A 27264-nucleotide genomic window follows, 5' to 3' on the forward strand; every position below is an offset into this window, starting at 1 on the left:
ATTTTTTTGTTCAAAAAAATACATTCATATTTATACATATAAACAAATATACTGAACAAATGGTATATATAGGAAAAATACATCCTACCACCTGGTAGTAGTTACCCTCATGTCTCATATACTATCATGTGGTATCATACATACTACTTTAGCACTGTAAGTATGTTCATATACTATATATTGATGGAAATATGCCCTAGAGGCAATAATAAAGTTGTTATCATTATATTTCCTTATTCATGGTAAAGGTTTATTATCCATGCTAGAATTTTATTGACCAAAAACTTAAATACAAGTGTGGATATATAAACAAATATCGAGTCCCTAATGAGCCTCTACTAGACTAGCTCGTTGATCAAAAGATGGTTAAGGTTTCCAAACCATAGACATGAGTTGTCATTTGATAACGGAATTACATCATTAGGAAATGATGTGATGGACAAGACCCATCCTTTAGCTTAGCATATGATCGTTTAATTTATTGCTACTGCTTTCTTAATGTCAAATACATGTTCCTTCGACCATGAGATCATGCAACTCCCGGATACCGGAGGAATGCCTTGTGTGCTATCAAATGTCACAACATAACTGGGTGATTATAAAGATGCTCTACAGGTATATTCGAAGGTGTCTGTTGAGTTGGCATGGATAGAGATTGGGATTTCTCACTCCGTGCACCGGAGGGGTATCTCTGGGCCCTCTTACTAATACACATCATAAGAAGCTTGCAAGCAAAGTGACTATGGAGTTAGTTGCAAGATGATGTATTAAGGAACGAGTAAGAGACTTGCCGGTAACAAGATTGAACTAGGTATGGAGATACCGACGATCGAATCTCGGGCAAGTAACATACCGACGGACAAAGGGAATTAGGTATGTTGTCATAATGGTTCGACCGATAAAGATCTTCGTAGAATATGTAGGAACCGATATGGTCATCCAGGTCCCGCTATTGGTTATTCACCGGAGAGGTGTCTCGGTCATGTCTACATCATTTTTGAACCCGTAGGGTCGCGCGCTTAAAGTATTATATGAGTAATATGATTTGGTGACCGAATATTGTTCGGAGTTCCGGATGAGAACACGGAATTGACAAGGAGCTTCGGAATGGTCTGGAAGTAAAGATTGATATATAGGATGATGGTGTTTGGTCACCGGAAAGGTTTCGGATTGTATCGGGTAGTCATTAGATCACCGGAAGGGCTTTCAGGAAGCCTCGATAAGTTAATGGGCCTTATGGGCCAAGATAGGGGAACACACCAGCCCACAAGGGGCTGGCGCTTCCGTCCTCTTGGCCGCTGGTCCTATGGATGGTAAGGGGGGAGGGCTAGCTGAGGGAGTCCTGGACTAAGGGGTCCTCAGAGGTCCGGCCTGTTATCCATGTTCCAGACTGATGGGCTGTGAAGACATGAAGACCGAAGAGTGCACCGTGTCCGGATTGGACTCTACTTGGCGTGGAAGGCAAGCTTGGCGATAGAAGATTCCTTCTTATGTAACCGACTCCATGTAAACCCTAGATCCCCTCGGTGTCTATATAAACCGAAGGGGATAGTCCGGAAAGGACAACACATATACTCATTACCATATTCATAGACTAGACTTCTAGGGTTTAGCCATTACGATCTCGTAGTAGATCAACTCTTGTAACACCCATATTCATCAAGATCAATCAAGCAGGAAGTAGGGTATTACCTCAATAGAGAGGGCCCGAACCTGGGTAAACATCGTGTCCCCTATCTCCTGTTACCATCGATCCTAGGCGCACAGTTCAGGACCCCCTACCTGAGATCCGCCGGTTTTGACACCGACATTGGTGCTTTCATTGAGAGTTCCACTGTGCCGTCGGCCCCTTCAATCGTCAATAATGAAGCTGTCCAAAGAGGAACCTTCCTCCCCGGACAGATGTACGTATTCGGCGGCTTCGTACTGCGGGCCAACTCGCTTGGCCATCTGGAGCAGATCGACATCTACGCCCCTGGCTGATACGTCCATTTTGCATCATGCTTTTATATCAATATTTATTGCATTATGGGCTGTTATTACACATTATGTCACAATACTTATGCCTATTCTCTCTTATTTTACAAGGTTTACATAAAGAGGGAGAATGCCGGCAGCTGGGATTCTAGGCTGGAAAAGGAGCAAATATTAGAGACCTATTCTGCACAGCTCCAAAAGTCCTGAAACTTCACGGATGCTGTTTTCCAAATATATAAAAAATACTCAGTGGAAGAAACTCACCAGGGGGGCCACTCCCTGCCCACGAGGGTGGGGGGCGCACCCTACCCCCCTGGGCGCGCCCCCTACCTCGTGGGCCCCCTGGTGGCCCTCCGGTGGCCATCTTCTGCTATATGGAGTTTCTCGATGGGAAAAAAATCATAAGCCATCTTCTCGGACGAAACTCCGCCGCCACGAGGCGGAACCTTGGCGGAACCAATCTAGGGCTCTGGCGGAGCTGTTCTGCCGGGGAAACTTCCCTCCCGGAGGGGGAAATCATCGCCATCATCATCACCAACGCTCCTCTCATCGGGAGAGGGCAATCTCCATCAGCACCATCTCATCTCAAAACCCTAGTTCATCTCTTGTATCCAATTCTTGTCTCCAAGTCCGGGATTGGTGCTAGTAGGTTGCTAGTAGTGTTAATTACTCCTTGTAGTTGATGCTAGTTGGTTTAATTGGTGGAAGATCATATGTTCAGATCCTATATGCATATTAATCCCCCTCTGATTATGAACATGTTTATGCTTTATGAGTAGTTACTTTTGTTCCTCAGGACATGGGAGAAGTCGTGCTATTAGTAGTCATGTGAATTTGGTATTCGTTCGATATTTTGATGAGATGTATGTTGTCTCTCCTCTAGTGGTGTTATGTGAACATCGACTACATGACACTTCACCATTGTTTGGGCCTAGAGGAAGGCATTGGGAAGTAATAAGTAGATGATGGGTTGCTAGAGTGACAGAAGCTTAAACCCTAGTTTATGCGTTGCTTCGTAAGGGGCTGATTTGGATCCATATGTTTCATGCTATGGTTAGGTTTACCTTAATACTTTTGTTGTAGTTGTGGATGCTTGCAATAGAGGTTAATCATAAGTGGGATGCTTGTCCAAGTAAGGGCAGCACCCAAGCACCGGTCCACCCACATACCAAATTATCAAAGTACCGAACGCGAATCATATGAACATGATGAAAACTAGCTTGACGATATTCCCATGTGTCCTCGGGAGCGCTTTACATCATATAAGAGTTTTTCCAGGCTTGTCCTTTGCTACAAAACGATCGGGCCACCTCGCTGCACTTTATTTACTTTTTGTTACTTGTTGCTCGTTACAAATTATCCTATCACAAAACTATCTGTTACCACTTATTTCAATACATGCAGAGAATACCTTGCTGGAAACCGCTTATCATTTCCTTCTGCTCCTCGTTGGGTTCGATATTCTTACTTATTGAAAGGACTATGATAGATCCCCTATACTTGTGGGTCATCAAGACTCTTTTCTGGCGCCGTTGCCGGGGAGTGAAGCCCCTTTGGTAGGTGGAATTTGGTAGGGAAAAATTTATATAGTGTGCTGAAATTTACTGTCACTTATTGCTATGGAAAGTAATCCCTTGAGGGGCTTGTTCAGGGTATCTTCACCCCGACCAGTAGAGCAAAGAGTTTCTCCTCAACCTACTGAACCTACTGAAAATGAATGTGAAAATGAAAATGCTTGCTTTGAAGTTCCTGCGGGTATGATAGAAAATCTGCTAGCTAATCATTTTTTAGGAGATGGAAAAAAACGTCCTAATGAACATCTGATATATGTGGATGAAGTTTGTGGATTATTTAAGCTTGTAGGTGTACCCAGAGATGTTGTTAAGAACAAGGTCTTCCCTTTATCTTTGAGGGGAGATGCATCAACATGGTATAGGCTATGTGATGATATGAGGTCTTGGAATTACAAACGATTGAAATTGGAATTTCATCAGAAGTTTTATCCTATGCATCTTGTTCATCGTGATCGCAATTATATATATAATTTTTCGCCTCGCGATGGAGAAAGCATTGCTCAAGCTTGGGGAGGCTTAAATCAATGTTATATTCATGCCCCAATCATGAGCTCTCAAGAGAAATGATTATTCGAAATTTTATGCTCGGCTTTCTGGTAACAATCGCACCATGCTTGATACTTCTTGTGCCGGCTCTTTTATGATGAAGACTATTGAATTCAAATGGGATTTATTGGAAAGAATGAAACGCACCTCTGAAGATTGGGACCTCGACAATGGTAAGGAGTTAGGTATGACACCTAGTTTTGATTGTGTTAAATCTTTTATGGATACCGATATTTTTCGTAAATTTAGCACTAATTATGGAATTGACTCTGAGATAGTAGCTTCTTTCTGTGAATCTTTTGCTGCCTATGTTGATCTCCCCAAGGAGAAGTGGTTTAAATATCATCCTCCCATAGAAGTAAAAGTAGTTGCACCTATTAAAGTTGAAGAAAAGATTGTCACTTATAATGATCCTATTGTTCCTACTTCTTATGTTGAGAAACCACCTTTCCCTGTTAGGATAATGGATCATGCTAAAGCTTCAACTGTAGTTCGTAAAAGCAATATTAAAACATATACACCTCCTGAGCAACTTAAAGTTGAACCTAATATTGCTATTGTTGAAGATCTCTTGTCTGATAATATAGATGGGCATGTTATTTATTTCTGTAATGAAACTGCTAGAATTCCTAAACCCCGTGATAAAGATAAACCTAGACCTGTGGTAGGCATGCCTGTTATTTCTGTTAAAATATGAGTTCATTGTTATCATGGCTTATGTGATATGGGTGCTAGTGCTAGTGCAATACCTTATTCCTTATACCAAGAAGTTATGCATGATATTGCACCTGTTGAGATAGAAGATATTGATGTCACAATTAAACTTGCCAATAGAGATACTATTTCACAATGGGAATTGTTAGAGATGTTGAAGTCTTGTGTGGGAAAACTAAATATCCTGCTGATTTTCTTGTTCTTGGTTCCCCACAAGATAGCTTTTGTCCCATTATATTTGGTAGACCCTTCTTAAGGGCATTAGTCCCACTCTATGTCAACATAAAATTAATTTGGAAGAAGATGCTAAACCAGTTCGTGATCATCAACACCGGCCGAATCCTAAAATGAAAGAAGTGGTAAGAAAGGAGATACTAAAGCTCCTTGAGGCAGGTATAATTTATCCCTTTGCTGATAGTCAGTGGGTAAGCCATGTCCATTATGTCCCTAAGAAGGGAGGTATTACTGTTGTTCCTAATGATAAAGATGAATTGATTCCTCAAAGAATTATTACAGGTTATAGGATTGTAATTGATTTCCACAAATTAAATAAGGCTACTAAAAAGGATCATTACCCCTTACCTTTTATCGATTAAATGCTAGAAAGATTATGCAAAGATACACATTTTTGCTTTCTAGATGGTTATTCTGGTTTCTCTCAAATACCCGTGTTAGCCAAAGATCAATCAAAGACTACTTTTACATGCCCTTTTGGTACTTTTGCTTATAGACGTATGCCTTTTGGTTTATGTAATGCACCTGCTACCTTTTCAAAGATGCATGATGGCTATATTCTCTGACTTTTGTGAAAAGATTTCTGAGGTTTTCATGGATGACTTTTCCATCTATGGATCTTCTTTTGATGATTGCTTGAGCAACCTTGATCGAGTTTTGCAGAGATGTGAAGAAACTAATCTTGTCTTGAATTGGGAAAAGTGCCACTTTATGGTTAATGAAGGTATTGTCTTAGGGCATAAAGTTTCTAAAAGACGTATTGAAGTTGATAAAGCCAAGGTTGATGCTATTGAAAAGATGCCATGTCCCAAGGACATCAAAGGTATAAGAAGTTTCCTTGGTCATGCCGGTTTTTATAGGAGGTTCATTAAGGACTTCTCAAAAATTTCTCGGCCTCTGACTAATTTATTACAAAAAGATATACCATTTGTTTTTTATGATGATTGCGTTGAAGCATTTGAAATACTTAAGAAAGCATTGATCTCTGCACCTATTGTTCAGCTACCTGATTGGAATTTACCCTTTGAAATTATGTGTGATGGTAGTGATTATGCTGTAGGTGCTGTTCTAGGACAAAGAGTTGATAAGAAACTAAATGTTATTCAATATGCTAGTAACACTCTAGAAAATGCTCAAAGAAATTATGCTACTACTGAAAAAGAATTATTAGCAGTTGTATTTGCTTGTGATAAGTTCAGACATTATATTGTTGATTCTAAAGTAACTATTCACACTGATCATGCTGCTATTAAATATCTCATGGAAAAAAAGATGCTAAACCTAGACTTATTAGATGGGTTCTCTTGCTAAAAGAATTTGATTTGCATATTGTTGATAGAAAAGGAGCTGAGAACCCCGTTGCAGACAACTTGTCTAGGTTAGAAAATGTGCTTGATGACCCACTACCTATTGATGATAGCTTTCCTGATGAGCAATTAAATGTCATAAATGCTTCTCATACTACTCCATGGTATGATGATTATGCTAATTACATTGTTGCTAAGTTTATACCACCTAGTTTCACATACCAGCAAAAGAAAAAGTTCTATGATTTGAGGCATTACTTTTGGGATGACCCACATCTTTATAAACAAGGAGTGGATGGTGTTATTAGACGTTGTGTACCTGAGCATGAACAGGAACAGATCCTACGCAAGTGTCACTCCGAAGCTTATGGAGGACACCATGCTGGAGATAGAACTGCACATAAGGTACTGCAATCTGGTTTTTATTGGCCCACTCTCTTCAAGGATGCCCGTAAGTTTGTCTTATCTTGTGATGAATGTCAAAGAATTGGTAATATTAGTAGACATCAAGAAATGCCTATGAATTATTCACTTGTTATTGAACCATTTGATGTTTGGGGCTTTGACTATATGGGACCTTTTCCTTCCTCTAATGGTTATACACATATTTTAGTTGCTATTGATTACGTTACTAAGTGGGTAGAAGCTATTCCAACTAGTAGTGCTGATCATAACACTTCTATTAAAATGCTTAAAGAAGTTATTTTTCCAAGATTTGTTGTCCCTAGATATTTAATGAATGATGGCGTTTCACATTTTATTCATGGTGCTTTCCGTAAAATGCTTGCTAAATATGATGTTAATCATAGAATTGCATCTCCTTATCATCCCCGGTCTAGTGGTCAAGTAGAATTGAGTAATAGAGAACTCAAATTAATTTTGCAAAAGACTATTAATAGGTCTAGAAAGAATTGCTCCAAGAAACTAGATGATGCATTATGGGCCTATAGAACTGCATATAAAAATCCTATGGGTATGTCTCCGTATAAAATGGTCTATGGAAAAGCATGTCACTTACCTCTCGAACTAGAACATAAAGCATATTGGGCTATTAAAGAAATAAATTATGATTTCAAACTTGCTGGTGAGAAGAGGTTATTTGATATTAGCTCACTTGATGAATGGAGAACCCAAGCCTACGAAAATGCCAAGTTGTTTAAAGAAAAAGTTAAAAGATGGCATGACAAAAGAATACAAAAGCGTGAGTTTAATGTAGGTGATTATGTATTGCTATCCAACTCTCGTTTAAGATTTTTTGTAGGAAAACTTCTCTCTAAATGGGAAGGTCCTTACGTTATCGAGGAGGTCTACCGTTCCGGTGCCATAAAAATCAACAACTTCGAAGGCACGAATCCGAAGGTGGTGAACGGTCAAAGAATCAAACATTATATCTGAGGTAATCCCATAAATGTTGAAACCAATGTTATTGAAGCCGTAACCCCGGAGGAATACATAAGGGACACTTTCTGGAACGTTTCAGACTCCGAAAAGGAATAGGTATGTGGTACGGTAAGTAAACCGACTCCAAACAGTTTTTAAGGAAATATTTCTCCGTTTTGGAATATTTATAAAAATAGAAAAATAAGTAGCAGTCCGGGAAGGACACAAGGCCTCCACGAGGGTGGAGGGTGCGCCCTACCCTACTGGGCGCGCCCCCTACCTCGTGGGCACCTCGTGTGCTCTCCGGACTCCGTTTTCGTACACGACACGTATTTTAGTCGGTAAAACTTCATTATATAATCTCCCAGGGGTTTTGACTCCCGTATCACGCAAAAATCTTCTGTCTTTGTTTTGAGCTGTTTTCTGTCAGGTTTTTCAAGGCTAGGCACTATGTCATCTCCCTCCTCCTCCAACCATGAGGGAACAATGCTTGGCTAATGAATATAGAGCTGAAGAGAGAAGAACCCATGGAGATCAACAAGGATGAAGGGATCAAGAAGGCCATGGAGGACCAAGTTCCGGCAACAGAAGACACCCTTCAACTGGATCACAACCTTCTTACCCCAACAGAAATCGAAGCTTTCAAGATGATTGAGTTAGCTCGTATACAAAATAAGTATCTCACATATGAAAATATTTTGTTGAAGGAGCATATCATCGCACTCAAGGGCATTATCTACAAGTTAGAAGACCTTCTACGCTCGATGTGCGACTATCCATCATCGACAACCCCACCTTATTCACCAACAAAGGAGACATAATCACATGGGTATGGCACTCCACTTGGCAACTGCCAAGCTTGGGGGAGTGCCCCGGTATCGTATCACCATCACTTTTATCTTTACCGTTTTTCTTAGTTCGATCCTTTTGGTAATATCTTGATCTAGTAGAATAAAAGTTCTTAGTATGATCTAGTTGTGAGTTTTGCTTTATTATCCTTTTATGTAATCGAGTCCGTGAGCTATATAATAAAGATTAGTGTTGAGTCAAGGGCTTAATTATTTTGCCATGATCCTAAGTGAATAAAAGAAAAGAGAAAGAAATAAAAAGAAACAAAGAGGTCATGTGAGTCTTATGGAGAGTAATGATCTCACATAGAAAGAGTATGATGAATAAAAGTTGTTGAGGGTTGATAAACACAGTTTTGGTCATCGTTGCAATTAATAGGAAGTAATAAAGAAAGAGAGGTCTTCACATATAAATATACTATCTTGGGCATCTTTTATGATTCTGAGCACTCATTAAAATATGACATGCTAAAGAGTTGACATTGGACAAGGAAGACAACATAATGGGTTATGTTTTCTTACATCTGAGATGAATTATATTGTCTTGGATCTTCCAACATGATGAGCTTGCCTTTCCCCCTCATGCTAGCCAAATTCATTGCACCAAGTAGAGATACTACTTGTGCTTCTAAAATACCCTTAAACCAGTTTGCCATGAGAGTCCACTATACCTACCTATGGATTGAGTAAGATCCTCTAAGTAAGTTGTCATCGGTGCAAGCAATAAAAATTGCTCCCTAAATATGCATGACTTATTAGTGTGGGATAAAATAAGCTTTATACGATCGTGTGATATGGAAGAAATAAAAGCGACAGACTGCATAATAAAGGTCCATATCACAAGTGGCAATATAAAGTGACATTCTTTCGCATTAAGATTTTGTGCATCCAACCATAAAAGCGCATGACAACCTCTGCTTCCCTCTGCGAAGGGCCTATCTTTTACTTTTATCTCCTACATTGCATAAGAGTCATGGTGATCTTCACCCTTCCTTTTTACATTTTATCCTTTGGCGAGCACAATATGTTGGAAAAGATCCTGGTATATATGGCTAATTGGATGTGAGTTTTCATGAACTATTATTGTTGACATTACCCTTGAGGTAAAATGCTGGGAGGCAAAGCTATAAGCCCCTATCTTTCTCTGTGTCCGATTGAAACTCCATACCCATAAGTATTGCGTTAGTGTCAGCAATTGTGAAACATTATATGATAGTTGAGTATGTGGGCTTGCTGAAAAGCTCTTATACATTGAATCTTTCCTATGTTATGATAAATTGCAATTGCTTCAATGACTGAGATTGTAGTTTGTTAGTTTTCAATGAAGTTTATGATTCATACTTGATATTGTGATTGAATTATTACTCTAGCATAAGAGATTATATGACAAGAATTATATAAGTTGTTGTTCTAAGAATGATCATGATGCCCTCATGTCCGTATTTTGTTTTTATCGACACCTCTATCTCTAAACATGTGGACATATTTTTTGGTTTCAGCTTTTCACTTGAGGACAAGCGAGGTCTAAGCTTGGGGGAGTTGATACGTCCATTTTGCATCATGCTTTTATATCAATATTTATTGCATTATGGGCTGTTATTACACATTATGTCACAATACTTATGCCTATTCTCTCTTCTATACCTACTATTAAAAGGAGGTGATATTCTTGGTTTCGTCCCGCTTCGTTTGGTCCCGGTTCAATTAATTTCACATATGCTATTTTGTTTAGTTAGTTGCCACCTGTTCTGGCCCAACGGAAGAAGCCACTTGTCGCCACACTATGGCCCAGGTCCGAAGAGCTGGCAAAAAATAAAATTGCCCATGGAAGAGTTCGATCTCATAACCTGCCAACCGGCCACGCACCCATCTAGCGATATGAGAGGATTTCTTTTCTCCCGTTGCAAAGGACGGGCCTTTTTGCTAGTAATTTACAAGGTTTACATAAAGAGGGAGAATGCCGGCAGCTGGGATTCTGGGCTGGAAAAGGAGCAAATATTATAGACCTATTCTGCACAACTCCAAAAGTCCTGAAACTTCACGGATGATGTTTTCCAAATATATAAAAAATACTCAGCGGAAGAAACTCACCTGGGGGGCCACACCCTGCCCACGAGGGTGGGGGCGCGCCCTACCCCCTTGGGCGCGCCCCTACCTCGTGGGCCCCCTGGTGGCCTTCCGGTGGCCATCTTCTGCTATATGGAGTCTTTGGATGGCAAAAAATCATAAGCCATCTTCTCGGACGAAACTCCGCCGCCACGAGGCGGAACCTTGGCGGAACCAATCTAGGGCTCTGGCGGAGCTGTTCTGCCGGGGAAACTTCCCTCCCGGAGGGGGAAATCATCGCCATCATCATCACCAATGCTCCTCTCATCGGGAGAGGGCAATCTCCATCAACATCTTCATCAGCACCATCTCATCTCAAAACCCTAGTTCATCTCTTGTATCCAATTCTTGTCTCCAAGTCCGGGATTGGTGCTAGTAGGTTGCTAGTAGTGTTAATTACTCCTTGTAGTTGATGCTAGTTGGTCTAATTGGTGGAAGATCATATGTTCAGATCCTATATGCATATTAATACCCCTCTGATTATGAACATGTTTATGCTTTGTGAGTAGTTACTTTTGTTCCCAAGGACATGGGAGAAGTCTTGCTATTAGTAGTCATGTGAATTTGGTATTCGTTCGATATTTTGATGAGATGTATGTTGTCTCTCCTCTAGTGGTGTTATGTGAACGTCGACTACATGACACTTCACCATTGTTTGGGCCTAGAGGAAGGCATTGGGAAGTAATAAGTAGATGATGGGTTGCTAGAGTGACAGAAGCTTAAACCCTAGTTTATGCATTGCTTCGTAAGGGGCTGATTTGGATCCATATATTTCATGCTATGGTTAGGTTTACCTTAATACTTTTGTTGTAGTTGTGGATGCTTGCAATAGAGGTTAATCATAAGTGGGATGCTTGTCCAAGTAAGGGCAGCACCCAAGCACCGGTCCACCCACATACCAAATTATCAAAGTACTGAACGCGAATCATATGAACATGATGAAAACTAGCTTGACGATATACCCATGTGTTCTCGGGAGCGCTTTACATCATATAAGAGTTTGTCCAGGCTTGTCCTTTGCTACAAAAGGATTGGGCCACCTCGCTGCACTTTATTTACTTTTGTTACTTGTTGCTCGTTACAAATTATCCTATCACAAAACTATCTGTTACCACTTATTTCAATACATGCAGAGAATACCTTGCTGGAAACCGCTTATCATTTCCTTCTGCTCCTCGTTGGGTTCGACACTCTTACTTATCGAAAGGACTACGATAGACCCCCTATACTTGTGGGTCATCACTGGCCATTGATATCTACTACACAACCTTCTTCTTGTAGACGTTGTTGGGCCTCCAAGTGCAGAGGTTTGTAGGACAATAGCAAAATTCCCTCAAGTGGATGACCTAAGGTTTATCAATCCGTAGGAGGTGTAGGATGAAGATGGTCTCTCTCAAGCAACCTGTTAACACCTGATTTTGGCAAGATACAGATTGCAATGAAGATGGTCTCGATTGAACGGGTTTTCAGCATAAAAAGATTCACGTCGCTGAGTGGAACAACTTTGATGTTTCTGTTATATTCATTCGACCTTATCTTACGGACCGAAACTATACTCCGAGTGGCATAATTCAATGTTCCGAGTAGTTTTTGGCCAATCACGTCTTCAAGATGACATCGGATGAAGGAGCACTCTTAAGGAATTGTCTTCGTCTCGTCGAGGTAATCAATTTTGATATATAAATCATCTCCATCCGAGTTCATATGCAAAAGTCACAGTTAATACGGTCTGGACAGGCCAGAGACCAAAATATTATGCTTGACACCAGACACATGTTGATGAGTGTCTGATGCAATGCGTGAGCAATTCGGCCCTCAAGACGGCCTTGAATTGAAAAACCTTCAACACTGAAAAGTTTCTTCTCGTCGAGCCGATCGATTTTCATATATAATTTGTCTCAATCCGAGGTCGTATGCAACCTGGAGAGGCAAATCAAGATCAGGCTGTGTTTTCAGTCGGGAAATCCGAGTGAAAAGTTTACCATCCGAGTGAAAACCTACCGATCGAGTAAAACGTCGAGTGAAAACTTATCGATCGAGTAAAAGATTGGCTTCCGAGTGAAAATATAGTAATCCGAGTGAAATTATCATCCGAGTGAAGTTATTCCGAGTGAAAAGATTACCGTCGGAATGAAAACTTGACGTTCGAGTAAGATATTGCCTTCTGAGTGAAATATAGTCATCCGAGTGAAAGATTGTCTTCCGAGTGAAATTATAGTCATCCGAGTGAAAGATTGTCTTCCGAGTGAAAGACTCTATGTCAGGACCCCGATTCCAAGCCACATCGATCTAGCCGGTAACACCTCATATCACTTTGCGGCCTCACGCACGGTATCCCACGGGTGTCGCCTTACCATGGCCCGGGACCGTTTGCGCCTTTTAGCTCACGTATATGATAGTGTCGCTAGCATCCATATGACAGACAACCCGGGCCGACATGGCTAGTCGTGAACCCAAAGCGGCACAGACCTATGGAGATAGGCATACATGAATCACATCGACCATGTCGGTCATCAGCGAGTGATTCCGGGCTATAGCACTGGGCTAACAGGACTCTGGGGAACCCGGGCTGTAGCAGGCTAGGCAGGACCCCGGAAGTCACCGCGTGACATTTCCCCGAAGGGACAGACATAGGAATGAAGTGAAACACATGCCGGCCAGTCAAGTGTCCTGAACAGTAGTGCTGGGCTAGCAGGACTCCGTTGAACCGGGCTGTAGCGGACTAATATGGCTCGAGGAACACTAGACTACATTTCCCCAGAAGAAAGGCTGCCAAGGATAAACAACTAGATTGTCGGATCCCACTCATACCAGGCATTTCAATCATACACACAATATGCCCGATATGAGTACATACAACATGGCATCACAACAAAACTCTACAACTCAAGTACTTTATTTAAAGGCTCCAGAGAGCCATACATAATATGCTCATACAGATAGGGGTCACATGACCCGACACTCAAGTCATACAATCATACAAGCACAAGCGGAAGCAACTAGTCTGAGTACAGACACTAGAAAGAAAGAAGGCTTCTCGAAGCCTATCTATCTACATAGGGCCCTCCATGGCCAGTATCACCACCTGGGTGGCTAGTCACTCGTCGACGTCAAGGTCTACGTAGAACCCATCGGAGGGGGCGGTGTTGTCGTCTGAAAATAGTAATTAAGCAAACATGAGTACAAAGGTACTCGACAAGTCTTACATCAGAACCTACTATACATGCTTATTCTCAAGAGGGTGGTGGGATTATTGCAGCAAGCCAGCTTTGACTCTTGGCTAGGCTATCCTATGGAACTCCACTAGTAAAATAGTTTTCGCACACAAGTCCACTACTCACCAACACAATACTCCACCGGGGATCCTCCCTCGTCATCCTACGAGAGGGCCATCCTCGGTACTCACACTTATCTTGAGTCTTTTAGTAATATCCATTAACTTGTCTATGAACTGTATAGGCAACCAAGTAGTCCTTTACCGCGGACGCGGCTATTCGAATAGTTTTATACCCTGCAGGGGTGTACTTCTTCATACACGCTTTCACCACTTACCGCCGTTTACACGACATGTACTCGGCAACCTTCAAGCGGAAGCCCAGCGAGGGTGTCGGCCATGGCCTACCTAAACACTTAAGTCTCTAGTCCAGGTTTATCGCCTATCCAGGTTCCATCCGTAGGGAGTCCGGCCGAGGTTTCCACATACGGCCCCGAACGATGTGAACAGGGTCCCGAGACGCCAAACGGGCACCCGGCATACCCGGCCACGGTGTATCTACCGCAACATAGCCCACCCCTAGGGTCAGCGCTACGCACGGCCGCCAACACATAACCTACAACACCAGAAACTATTTGCAACTCCTGGACAGAGTACTAAGGTATTTAAGAAGCCGAGAGGGTCAATTAAGGATCCCAATGCAGGGTAGTAGCTGAATCTTAAATCACACATACAGATCTCAGTTCTTAGGGACGGCCTCAATGAAACAACCCACCATGTACTCCTACACGGCGTCTCATTGATACCTTTACCAAAACATGTTCAACACATCCCTCACATTACCGACATAAGCATTTCACTCTAGCCCATCACCCAGATGAACCAGACCTGACATAACTCTAAGCATAGCAGGCATAGCAAGGTAGGAATCACATACATGGCTCAATCAACTCCTACACATGCTAGTGGGTTTCATCTAGTTACTGTGGCAATGACAGGTCATGGAGAGGATAAGGGTTCGTAGCACACAGCAGTTTGAATCGCGTTGTCTTAATGCAGTAAACAAGAGCAGAAGCGAGAACATGGGTTTGTATCGGAATGATCAATGGGTTGCTTGCCTGATGGACTGGTAGTGGGATACTGCCCTTCAGTTGGATACTCGTGAATATCCTCGGAGGCAGAACCTACCACGAAGAACACATCGGAACACAATCAATGTATGATGATATGCAACAATATGATGCATGCTATGACATGGCAATATGAATGTGTCTTGGCCTAATGCAAGCTAAAACAGAAGGGGATGAACTCATTTGACTCAAAGATTCAAATATTAGCTCATTAAACATGGCCTTATTAGTGCATTACCTTATTCTGCTTAAACAGCAAGGTAAACTTGTTTTGTCATGCATGAAACCATTACAGATGGATAGATTGAATTTTTCTGATCATTTTTCATATATAAATCTTTACATTTGGAGCTATGGTTGATTTTCTATGATTTTTAGAAGTTTTGACTATTTTCTGGAATTTCCTTATTAAATAATAAATCCAGAAATTGAATTAATGCGTCAGCATGACATAGGCGTGATGTCAGCGGTCAACTGGTTCGGCCAGGTCAAACCTGACTGGTGGGCCCTCTCTGTCAGTGACACAACTAGTTAACAGGATTAGATTAACACTAATTAGCTGTCAGTGGGGCCTGGGGCCACATGTTAGTGACTGAACTAATTAAATTTAGTTAAAACTAATCCTAAACTAATTAGCAGACCGGCCCCACCTGTCATAGACTCAGGGGGGTCTACCTGGGCCCACACAGGGGTCAAACTGGGTCTAACTCGCTGGCGTTTAGCCACCGGCGAGGCCAGACGTGGCGGAGGGCTGCGGGTTTGCGTGTCCGGCGACCAAAACGACAGCGGAGAGCAGCTACGTGACCCGGGGAGCGAGCCGCATCGTTTGGTGGAGGAAGTGGGGCTCGGGGAGGCCGGAAACGACGCCGGCAACGACCTTGGCGGCCGCCGGAGTTCGGGTGAGGTCGAACCCGAGGCTGCGGGGCACGACGAGGCACGTGGAGTGGTGCGTTAGGCTCCTGGGAGCGCGTGGAAGACGAAGGCGTGCTCGGATTCGAGCTTACGCGCCTGTGGCCATGGCGGCGACATGGCCGGCGGAGCCGAGCTCTCGGCCTCGATGGCAGAGGGGGTTGGAGGACGCGGACGAGCGCGGGGAGAGGGGCGGAGGAAAGATGGGCTCACAGGGAACTCGCGGAGCAGACTAGTGAGCTCGGGGAGGACTTGAGGCCGGCGAATCGAACGACGGCATCCGGCGGCCGTGGACGGGGAAGAAGGTCGCCATGTCATCTTGGGGTCGTCCGAGCTTGCGTGGGTCAACGGAGAGGTCGAGGACGACAGCGCGGAGCTAACGGGCACGTCGGGGAGGCGAGGGGGTGGCTCTGGTGGCAACTACGGCGAACGGCGGCGAGGATCTCGCTCGGCCATCGCAGGAGAGGATGAGGGAGACGAGGGGGAGAGTGAGGGAGGATTAGAGGGGGACGTGGGGGTCGGCGTGGCATCCCTGGACGTCTCCAGGGCGTCGGCAGAAGCAGGAGGTGGCCGGCGTGTGGCCGCGGGCGCCGGCCACGCGCTCCTCGTCCTCCTGGCGGGAGGAGGAGGACGACTGGCAAAGCCAGTCGGCTGGGCCGAGCCAGGTGGGCTGGGCCAGCACAGGTAAGGCCCAGGTGGCTTTCCTCTCTCTTTTTTTGATTTGTTTTTCTTTTCTATTTAACTGCAACTGTTGGGTTTATTAAAAATACTAAAACATTTCCAAAAATCCTGAAAATAATTGTGGGCTCTGTTTAGAATATTTCCAACAGCAAACATTTATTTCCAGAATTATTTGAGCATTTAAATTATTTTATAGCATTTAAATGCCCAAAATCAAATACTTATGATTTAATTCAATGACCTTCTATTGACCTAGAAAATTGTGCACCAATTTTGCCAGGGGTTCTAACCCAAGACAAAGAGGGTGAACTTTTTAGAAGGGCATTTCAGGTTCATTGAAATTGATTTTAGTAAACCCTAGTTGTTTCCAGGGGGTGTGTTGGGGGTTCTGTCTTCTCCATTTCAAATTTAAGAGGAATTTAAACATGATGCACACTCTAATGCTTGAACTAACTAGGGTGTGAAAACTCACCCCCACTCAAAAGAATCTCGTCCCGAGATTTAGGATCCTCCGGGAAGAAGGTGGGGTAATCGAGTCGAAGACGATCCTCCCTTTCCCAAGTGGCTTCTTTCTCGGAATGGTGTGACCATTGAACCTTGAGAAACTTGATATTATGACGTCGGGTGGTACGCTCAGCTTGATCAAGGATACGAACGGGATATTCCCGATAGGAGAGGTTATCTTGTAGATCAAGCGTTTCGTGGTCCACTCCACGGATAGGATCCGCGAAGCAACGCCTGAGTTGTGAAACGTGGAAGACATCGTGAACTCTGGAAAGATGCGGAGGTAGTTCCAATTGGTAGGCAACTTCTCCTCGTTTGGCAAGAATGCGAAAGGGTCCAATGTAACGAGGAGCCAATTTTCCTTTGATACCGAAATGATGGGTTCCCTTTAACGGAGTAACCTGAAGGTAAGCCTTCTCGTCGACTTCATAAGTCATAGGCTTATGTTTACGATCATATTGACTCTTTTGACGAGATTGGGCTGTTTTCAATTTCTCACGAATAACGCGAACCTGCTCTTCTGCTTCCTGAATCATATCCGGGCCAAAGAGTTATCTTTCCCCGGTTTCTGACCAGTTAAGAGGCGTTCGACATTTTCGTCCATAGAGAACTTCGAAAGGAGCCTTGCCCAAGCTAGCTTGATAACTATTGTTATAAGCAAACTCCGCGAATGGAAGGCAATTCTCCCAGCCCATTCCGAATGAGATGACAGAGGCTCGGAGCATATCTTCCAAAATTTGATTAACTCATTCTACTTGACCACTTGATTGAGGATGGAAGGCGGTGCTAAAGGAGAGACGAGTTCCCATAGCATTTTGGAAACTTTCCCAAAATCGAGAGGTGAAGAGGCTCCCACGGTCTGAGTTAATTTCCAATGGGACACCATGAAGAGACACTATTCGGGAGATGTATAAATCGGCTAGCTGGCTAGCGGTGATACTCTCATGAACAGGTAGAAAGTGGGCTACTTTGGAAAGTCGGTCGATCACGACGAAGATGGCATTATTCCCTCTCTTGGTCCTGGGAAACCCAGTGATGAAATCCATACTGATTTTACCCCATTACCATTCAGGAATAGCCAAAGGTTGAAGGGTGCCAGCAGGCCATTGATGCTCTGCTTTAACACGACGACAAACGTCGCAATTGGCAATGTATTGAGCGATTTCTCTCTTCATCCTAGTCCACCAAAACCTCTGGTGTAGGTCTTGATACATTTTAGTACTACCGGGATGAATGGTGAGAGGGGATTCATGAGCTTCCTTAAGGATCAACTGGCGTAGATGTTGTTTCTTGGGAACCACCAAACGGTTCTCGAAGAAAACAGCACCCCGCTTATCCATGGAAAAACATTTAGTAACTCCGCTAGCAATGTTTTCCTTAATCCGGGATATGCCCTTATCATACCGCTGGGCGATTATGATTTGATCCATAAGGTTAGGTTTCGCTACCAGGGTGGATAGAAAACCTCGAGGAACAATGTGAAGATTAAGCTTACGAAATTCCTCATGGAGAAGTGGTTGACTTTGTTGTAACATCAGGTTGTTACAATAGGACTTACGGCTTAGCGCATCAGCCATGACATTGGCTTTGCCCGGGGTGTAAGTTATTCCTAAGTCGTAATCCGAGATCAACTCGACCCAACGTCTTTGCCTGAGATTCAAATCTGGTTGGGTGAAGATATATTTCAAACTTTGGTGATCGGTGAAGATCTCGCAACGATTACCGAGGAGGTAATGTCGCCAAGATTTAAGTGCATGGACTACAGCTGCAAGCTCTAGATCATGTGTGGGATAATTTTCCTCATGTGGATGTAATTGCCGTGAAGCATAGGCAATTACCTGACGATCTTGCATGATTATGCAACCTTGTCCTTGTCGCGAGGCGTCGCAATAGATAATAAAGTCCTTGGAGAAATCTGGTGGTACCAGTACGGGAGCAGATGTCAGGCGTCTTTTCAGTTCCTGAAAGCTGAACTCGCACTGTGGAGTCCACTCGAACTTTTTATCTTTCTTGAGGAGTTCAGTTAGAGGTTTAGCAACCTTGGAGAAATTCTCGACGAAGCGGCGGCAATAGCTCGCTAAGCCAAGGAAGCTCCGAACTTGCTTGACCATCTCAGGTGGAGTCCAATCAAGGACGGCTTGAACTCGCTCGGGATTGATAGCAATACCCTTGCCAGAGATTACATGGCCTAGATAGGTCACTTCTAGCAACCAAAATTCGCACTTGGAGAATTTGGCATAAAGGCGATGCTCTCGAAGTTTCATCAATACCAGCCTTAGATGTGCGCCATGTTCCTCTCCATTCTTGGAGTAGATGAGTATGTCATCAAGGTATACTACAACGAATTTATCCAAGTACTCCATGAAGACCGAGTTCATTAACTGAGAGAAGGTAGCTGGGGCATTGGTTAAACCGAAGGACATGACGGTGTACTCGTATTGGCCATAATGAGTAACAAAGGCCGTTTTGGGAATGTCCCCGTTTCTGATTTTGATTTGATAGTAGCCCAACCTCAAATCCATCCTGGAAAAGACTGAAGATCCAGCGAGCTGATCATACAGATCGTTGATCCTGGGAAACGGGTATTTGTTCTAGATGGTGACCAAGTTGACAGGTCGATAATCTACAACCATTCGATCCGTTCCATCCTTCTTCTTGACGAAGAGGACGGGGCAAGCCCAAGGAGAGGAACTAGGACGGATGAAACCCTTTTTCAAGGACTCATCGAGTTGGTTCTTAAGCTCGGCTAGTTCTAAGGGTGCCATCTTGTAGGGTCTTCTAGAAATTGGAACGGTTCCTGGAACAAGGTCTATCACAAACTCGACATCCCTGTCAGGTGGAACACCTGGCAGTTCTTCTGGAAAGACATCTGGAAAGTCTCGGACTACCGGAACATCCTCAAGGTCTGGAAGGGGGTTGGCATTTAGGGAGTAAAGCTGGCGCTTGGCCACTCGAGTTAAGACATTAACTGTCTTGCCCGATGGGTGTGTAAGTTGAACGGTTCTAGTGGCACAATCAATCTTAGCATAATGAGCTGACATCCAGTCCATACCCAAAATGATGTTTATGTCCGAGGACTTGAGAGCTATTAAGGATGCAAGGAAGACAAGTCTAGCGACAAGAATTTTGTTCCCATGGCTTACTCTAGAAGTTTGCCATCTAGAGCCAGGAGTTTGAATTTCCATGGTAGAGGGCATGTCACAGAATGTCGTGTTGTGCAATCGAGCATAGTTCTCGGATATGAATGAATGAGATGCTCCAGTATCGAAAAGAACAGATGCCGGATGGCAGTTAACAAGGAGCATACCAAGGACGATGTTGGGATCCTCATGAGCCTCCTCGGCTGAAACATAGTTGACATGGCCACGGGCAGTAGTGACCGGCTTGGCGTAGAATGTCTTTCCCGCGGGATTACCACAGCCAACGGACTTTCCAGTCTGATTGGGTTTGTTCTGGGGACACTCTCGGCTATAGTGACCCGGCTCTCCACACTTAAAGCATGTCACCACATTGGGGCATGGAGCAGCATTACTAGCGGGGCAACCATAGGGCTTGGGCGGTGCAAATTGCTGGTTGGGATGAGGCGCCTCAAAGGATGGCCTCGGGATGAACCTGGGTGGCAGTGCCGTGCTTGGGATCCACACCCGGCGCTTCTGAGCTCCAGAGCCGGATGAAGAGCCAAAATCACGGGAGTGCTTGCGTGAAGCGTCATAATCAGTCTGGCCTGTCTCAGCACTGATGGCTTTATTGACCAACTTCTGAAAGGAGGTGCACTCGTGCAAACGAAGATCACGGCGAAGCTCAGGGCTAAGTCCCTTGCGGAACCTTGCCTGCTTCTTAGCGTCAGTAGATACCTCTTCGGGGGCATAACGTGCCAGATTCCCAAATTCACGACCATAAGCATCCACAGTCAGTCTTCCCTCTTGCGATCCATGAGACCTTCCGGAATGTGATTCTCACGGAAAGCCTCACTGAATTCAGCCCAAGTAGTGATTTGGCTGACCGGGCGCATAGCTTCGAAGTTTTCCCACCAAAGGCTAGCAGGGCCTTCGAGGTGATAGGCAGCATAAGTAACCTTGTCGGCTTCGGCTACGTTGGTCGAACGTAGCTTGTGGGTGATGATGCGAAGCCAGTCATCCGCGTCGAGGGGCTCGACGGAATGGTTAAACTTTGGTGGGTACAACTTGATAAAGTCATTGATTGACACCAAGTCATTTCGTTGATGGCGTGCAGTGTTCTGCTCAATCCGCTCTAGCAGGCGGTTAGTCTCATGCTTGTTTCTTTCCGCCTCCAGCATCACTTCGGCCAGAGAAGGCGGGTGAGGCAGATTTTCACCCCTAGCTGCACTGGCTTCCCCCTGCTCCGAGGCAGCAGGGTTGCTGCGGGTGTTGACCATCCTAGGAGAAAACAAGACAGCGGTTTAGACAAGGATGGCTGAAACTTAGCAAGGAAGTGTAGAATGTAATGGATAACACGGAATGCAGAGATGTTCATCCGTATGTCATGGTAATATAAAACTGCCATATATATACCGACGGTCATACACATCATACATAGTTTAGTACAAGCCCAGACTACAGTACAGCTATGATGAAAGACGTTACATCTCATCGGAGGCATTCCAAGCTCCTATACATTATTTTTCTACACCTCCGGAATTGATTACACACAAAGTCATATTCCACAAGTCACGCAGGACAGTGGAGATACAACTACTAGAATACTAGTGGTACTGCTACTAACTCAGACAGCTCCGTAGTAGTCCTCATAGAAGTCACCTCCATAGCCTGGAAGTTCAACGTGACCATCCGGGAATAGACGGTCCTGTGGAGCCTGTGGACCATAGGGGCTAGGATGAGGTCTTGGACCAACAAACGGTGGCCTGCGGGGACCACGGGGTGGGGTGATGCCTCCCACATCACGCCAATCCACCATGTCTGGCAAAGCAGATCTCACAGGATACAGATCCCTTGTATCCATACATCCAGCTTGCACCGTAGGTGCAAACTGAGTCAATGTAGCCCAATGATCAGCACGGGTATTGAAAAGCTCCAGCCTCAAGGCCCGATTCTCTCGGTCCTTATCTTCGAGCATCTCAGCAGTGGTACGAGTTAATGAGTCCTCCTGAGTGGGGAGTCAGCATAGATAGCCTGAAGATACCCTTGCGCTCCCGGAAGTGAAGCTGGCATGTAACGAAAGTCGGTATTCCGAAGCAGGCCAGTCCGGACTCGCATGATGGTCATCATGGAATAGGCAGCATCCTGCACCGCCATTTCAACAGTAACCCCGAGTCCATAGGAACAGTGAAGGGGCTCGGTAGATCCAGGATAAGAAGGAAATATCCTGACGGTGCAGAAATATTGGCTTTGATTAACGTCTCGGAATTGCTCTTCGACGGTGTATTCGGGATACCAACGGTAACCTGTCTCGATCATTACCTGGACTAACATAGTAGTATGACCGGGCACGTCGAGGCACTGGGTCAGCCGAACCACTTGGTTTTGAGCACGGTTGGCCATGTGAAAGCACAACCACAATGCAAAGAAATTAGAATTTCTAGGGAAAATTGGACAGCATAACAGCTGTAAATGCTCAGAAAAAGATTTGAGACATCCACAACAGTTCGCAATACCACTCAACAACATCATATCAAGGTTCTGATCCAATTAGCAACATACTAAAATAGTAGAAACTGAACTGGGGCTTGTAACAACAATCCTATAAGCTACTACGGATTAGTAACACGTGAACCTGATAGAAGAAGAGAGCCTAGTCCTTAACCCACGTTGAATGAGAAGAGAATGACTCAGATCAGAGGTCATAAGGTAAAGGAGTAAAAGAGCCTTATGTTCCCTCCCACAATCAATTCCCCTACATATAACTAAAGCATTTCTAGACTCGACATCGACCAGTTTGGCTCAACGAACCTGCAGGCAGTCCGGCTCTGATGCCAACACTGTCAGGACCCCGATTCCAAGCCACATCGATCTAGCCGGTAACACCTCATATCACTTTGCGGCCTCACGCACGGTATCCCACGGGTGTCGCCTTACCATGGCCCGGGACCGTTTGCGCCTTTTGGCTCACGTATATGATAGTGTCGCTAGCATCCATATGACAGAGAACCCGGGCCGACATGGCTAGTCGTGAACCCAAAGCGGCACAGACCTATGGAGACAGGCATACATGAATCACATCGAGCATGTCGGTCATCAGCGAGTGATTCCGGGCTGTAGCACTGGGCTAACAGGACTCCGGGGAACCCGGGCTGTAGCAGGCTAGGCAGGACTCCGGAAGTCACCACGTAACATTCCCCCGAAGGGACAGACATAGGAACGAAGTGAAACACATGCCGGCCAGTCAAGTGTCCTGAACAGTAGTGCTGGGCTAGCAGGACTCCGATGAACTGGGCTGTAGCGGACTACTATGGCTCGAGGAACACTAGACTACATTTCCCCATAAGAAAGGCTGCCAAGGATAAACAACTAGATTGTCGGATCCCACTCATACCAAGCATTTCAATCATACACACAATATGCCCGATATGAGTACATACAACATGGCATTACAACAAAACTCTACAACTCAAGTACTTTATTTAAAGGCTCCAGAGAGCCATACATAATATGCTCATACAGATAGGGGTCACATAACCCGACACTCAAGTCATACAATCATACAAGCACAAGCGGAAGCAACTAGTCTGAGTACAGACACTAGAAAGAAAGAAGGCTTCTCGAAGCCTGTCTATCTACATAAGGCCCTCCATGGCCAGTATCACCACCTGGGTGGCTAGTCACTCGTCGACGTCAAGGTTTACGTAGAACCCATCGGAGGGGGCGGTGTTGTCGTCTGAAAACAGTAATTAAGCAACACATGAGTACAAAGGTACTCAGCAAGTCTTACATCAGAACCTATTATACATGCTTATTCTCAAGAGGGTGGTGGGGTTATTGCAGCAAGCCAGCTTTGACTCTTGGATAGGCTATCCTATGGAACTCCACTAGTAAAATAGTTTTCGCACACGAGTCCACTACTCACCAACACAATACTCCACCAGGGATCCTCCCTCGTCATCCTACGAGAGGGCCATCCTCGGTACTCACACTTATCTTGAGTCTTTTAGTAGTATCCATTAACTTGTCTATGAACTGTATAGGCAACCAAGTAGTCCTTTATCGCGGACGCGGCTATTCGAATAGTTTTATACCCTGCAGGGGTGTACTTCATACACGCTTTCACCACTTACCGCCGTTTACACGACATGTACTCGGCAACCTTCAAGCGGAAGCCCAGCGAGGGTGTCGGCCACGGCCTACCTAAACACTTAAGTCTTTAGTCTAGGTTTATCGCCTATCCAGGTTCCATCCGTAGGGAGTCCGGCCGAGGTTTCCACATACGGCCCCGAACGATGTGAACAGGGTCCCGAGACGTCAAACGGGCGCCCGGCATACCCGGCCACGGTGTATCTACCGCAACATAGCCCACCCCTAGGGTCAGCGCTACGCACGGCCGCCAACACATAACCTACAACACCAGAAACTATTTGCAACTCCTGGACAGAGTACTAAGGTATTTAAGAAGCCGAGAGGGTCAATTAAGGATCCCAATGCAGGGTAGTAGCTGAATCTTAAATCACACATACAGATCTTAGTTCTTAGGGACGGCCTCAATGAAACAACCCACCATGTACTCCTACACGGCGTCTCATTGATACCTTTACCAAAACATGTTCAACACATCCCTCACATTACCGACATAAGCATTTCACTCTAGCCCATCACCCAGATGAACCAGACCTAACACAACTCTAAGCATAGCAGGCATAGCAAGGTAGGAATCACATACATGGCTCAATCAACTCCTACACATGCTAGTGGGTTTCATCTAGTTACTGTGGCAATGACAGGTCATGCAGAGGATAAGGGTTCAACTACCGTAGCACACAACAGTTTGAATCGCGTTGTCTTAATGCAGTAAACAAGAGCAGAAGTGAGAACATGGGTTTGTATCGGAATGATCAATGGGTTGCTTGCCTGATGGAGTGGTAGTGGGATACTGCCCTTCAGTTGGATACTCGTGAATATCCTTGGAGGCAGAACCTACCACGATGAACACATCGGAACACAATCAACACATGACGATATGCAACAATATGATGCATGCTATGACATGGCAATATGAATGTGTCTTGGCCTAATGCAAGCTAAAATAGAAGGGGATGAACTCATTTGAATCAAAGATTCAAATATTAGCTCATTAAACATGGCCTTATTAGTGCATTACCTTATTCTGCTTAAACAGCAAGGTAAACTTGTTTTGTCATGCATGAAACCATTACAGATGGATAGATTGAATTTTTCTGATCATTTTTCATATATAAATCTTTACATTTGGAGCTATGGTTGATTTTCTATGATTTTTAGAAGTTTTGACTATTTTCTGGAATTTCCTTATTAAAGAATAAATCCAGAAATTGAATTAATGCGTCAGCATGACATAGGCGTGACGTCAGCGGTCAACTGGGTCGGCCAGGTCAAACCTGACTGGTGGGCCCTCTCTGTCAGTTACACAACTAGTTAACAGGATTCACTAATTAGCTGTCAGTGGGGCCTGGGCCCACATGTTAGTGACTGAACTAATTAAATTTAGTTAAAACTAATCCTAAACTAATTAGCAGACCGGCCCCACCTTTCATAGACTCAGGGGGGTCTACCTGGGCCCACACAGGGGTCAAACTGGGTCAAACTCGCCGGCGTTTAGCCGCCGGCGAGGCCAGACGCGGCGGAGGGCTGCGGGTTTGCGTTTCCCGCGACCAAAACGACAGCGGAGAGCAGCTACGTGACGCGGGGGGCGAGCCGCATCATTTGGTGGAGGAAGTGGGGCTCGGGGAGGCCAGAAACGATGCCGGCGACGACCTTGGCGGCCGCCGGAGTTTGGGCGAGGTCGAACGCGAGGCTGCGGGGCACAGCGAGGCGCGTGGAGTGGTGCGTTATGCTCCTAGGAGCGCGTGGAAGACGAAGGCGTGCTCGGATTCGAGCTTACGCGCCTGTGGCCACGGCGGCGACATGGCCGGCGGAGCCGAGCTCTCGGCTTCGATGGAAGAGGGGGTTGGAGGACGCGGATGGGCGCGGGGAGAGGGGCGGAGGAAAGATGGGCTCACAGGGAACTCACGGAGCAGACTAGTGAGCTCGGGGAGGACTTGAGGCCGGCGAATCGAACGACGGCATCCGGCGGCCGTGGACGGGGAAGAAGGTCACCACGTCGTCTTGGGGTCGTCCAAGCTTGGGTGGGTCGACGGAGAGGTCGAGGACGGCAGCGCGGAGCTAATGGGCACATCGGGGAGGCAAGGGGGTGGCTTTGGTGGCAACTACGGCGAACGGCGGCGAGGATCGCGCTCGGTCATCGCGGGAGAGGATGAGGGAGACGAGGGGGAGAGTGAGGGAGGATGAGAGGGGGACGTGGGGGTCGGCGTGGCATCCCTGGACGTCTCCACGGCGTTGGCAGAAGCAGGAGGTGGCCGGCGTGTGGCCGCGGGCGCTGGCCACGCGCTCCTCGTCCTCCTGGCGGGAGGAGGAGGAGGACTGGCAAAGCCAGTCGGCTGGGCCGAGCCAGGTGGGCTGGGCCAGCACAGGTAAGGCCCAGGTGGCTTTCCTCTCTCTTATTTTAATTTGTTTTTCTTTTCTATTTAACTGCAACTGTTGGGCTTTATTAAAAATACTAAAACGTTTCCAAAAATCCTGAAAATAATTGTGGGCTCTGTTTAGAATATTTCCAACAACAAACATTTATTTCCAGAATTATTTAAGCATTTAAATTATTTTATAGCATTTAAATTCCCAAAATCAAATACTTATGATTTAATTCAATGACCTTCTATTGACCTAGAAAATTGTGCACCAATTTTGCCAGGGGGTCAAACCCAAGACAAAGAGGGTGAACTTTTTAGAAGGGCATTTCAGGTTCATTGAAAATGATTTTAGTAAACCCTAGTTGTTTCCAGGGGGGTGTGTTGGGGGTTCTGTCTTCCCCATTTCAAATTTAAGAGGAATTTAAACATGATGCACACTCTAATGCTTGAACTAACTAGGGTGTGACACTCTAACATCCGAGTGAAAAGGTCCAGTCGGACGAAAAACT

This window comes from Triticum urartu, chromosome 2 (assembly GCF_003073215.2).
Source record: "Triticum urartu cultivar G1812 chromosome 2, Tu2.1, whole genome shotgun sequence".
Classification (NCBI taxonomy): Eukaryota; Viridiplantae; Streptophyta; class Magnoliopsida; order Poales; family Poaceae; genus Triticum; species Triticum urartu.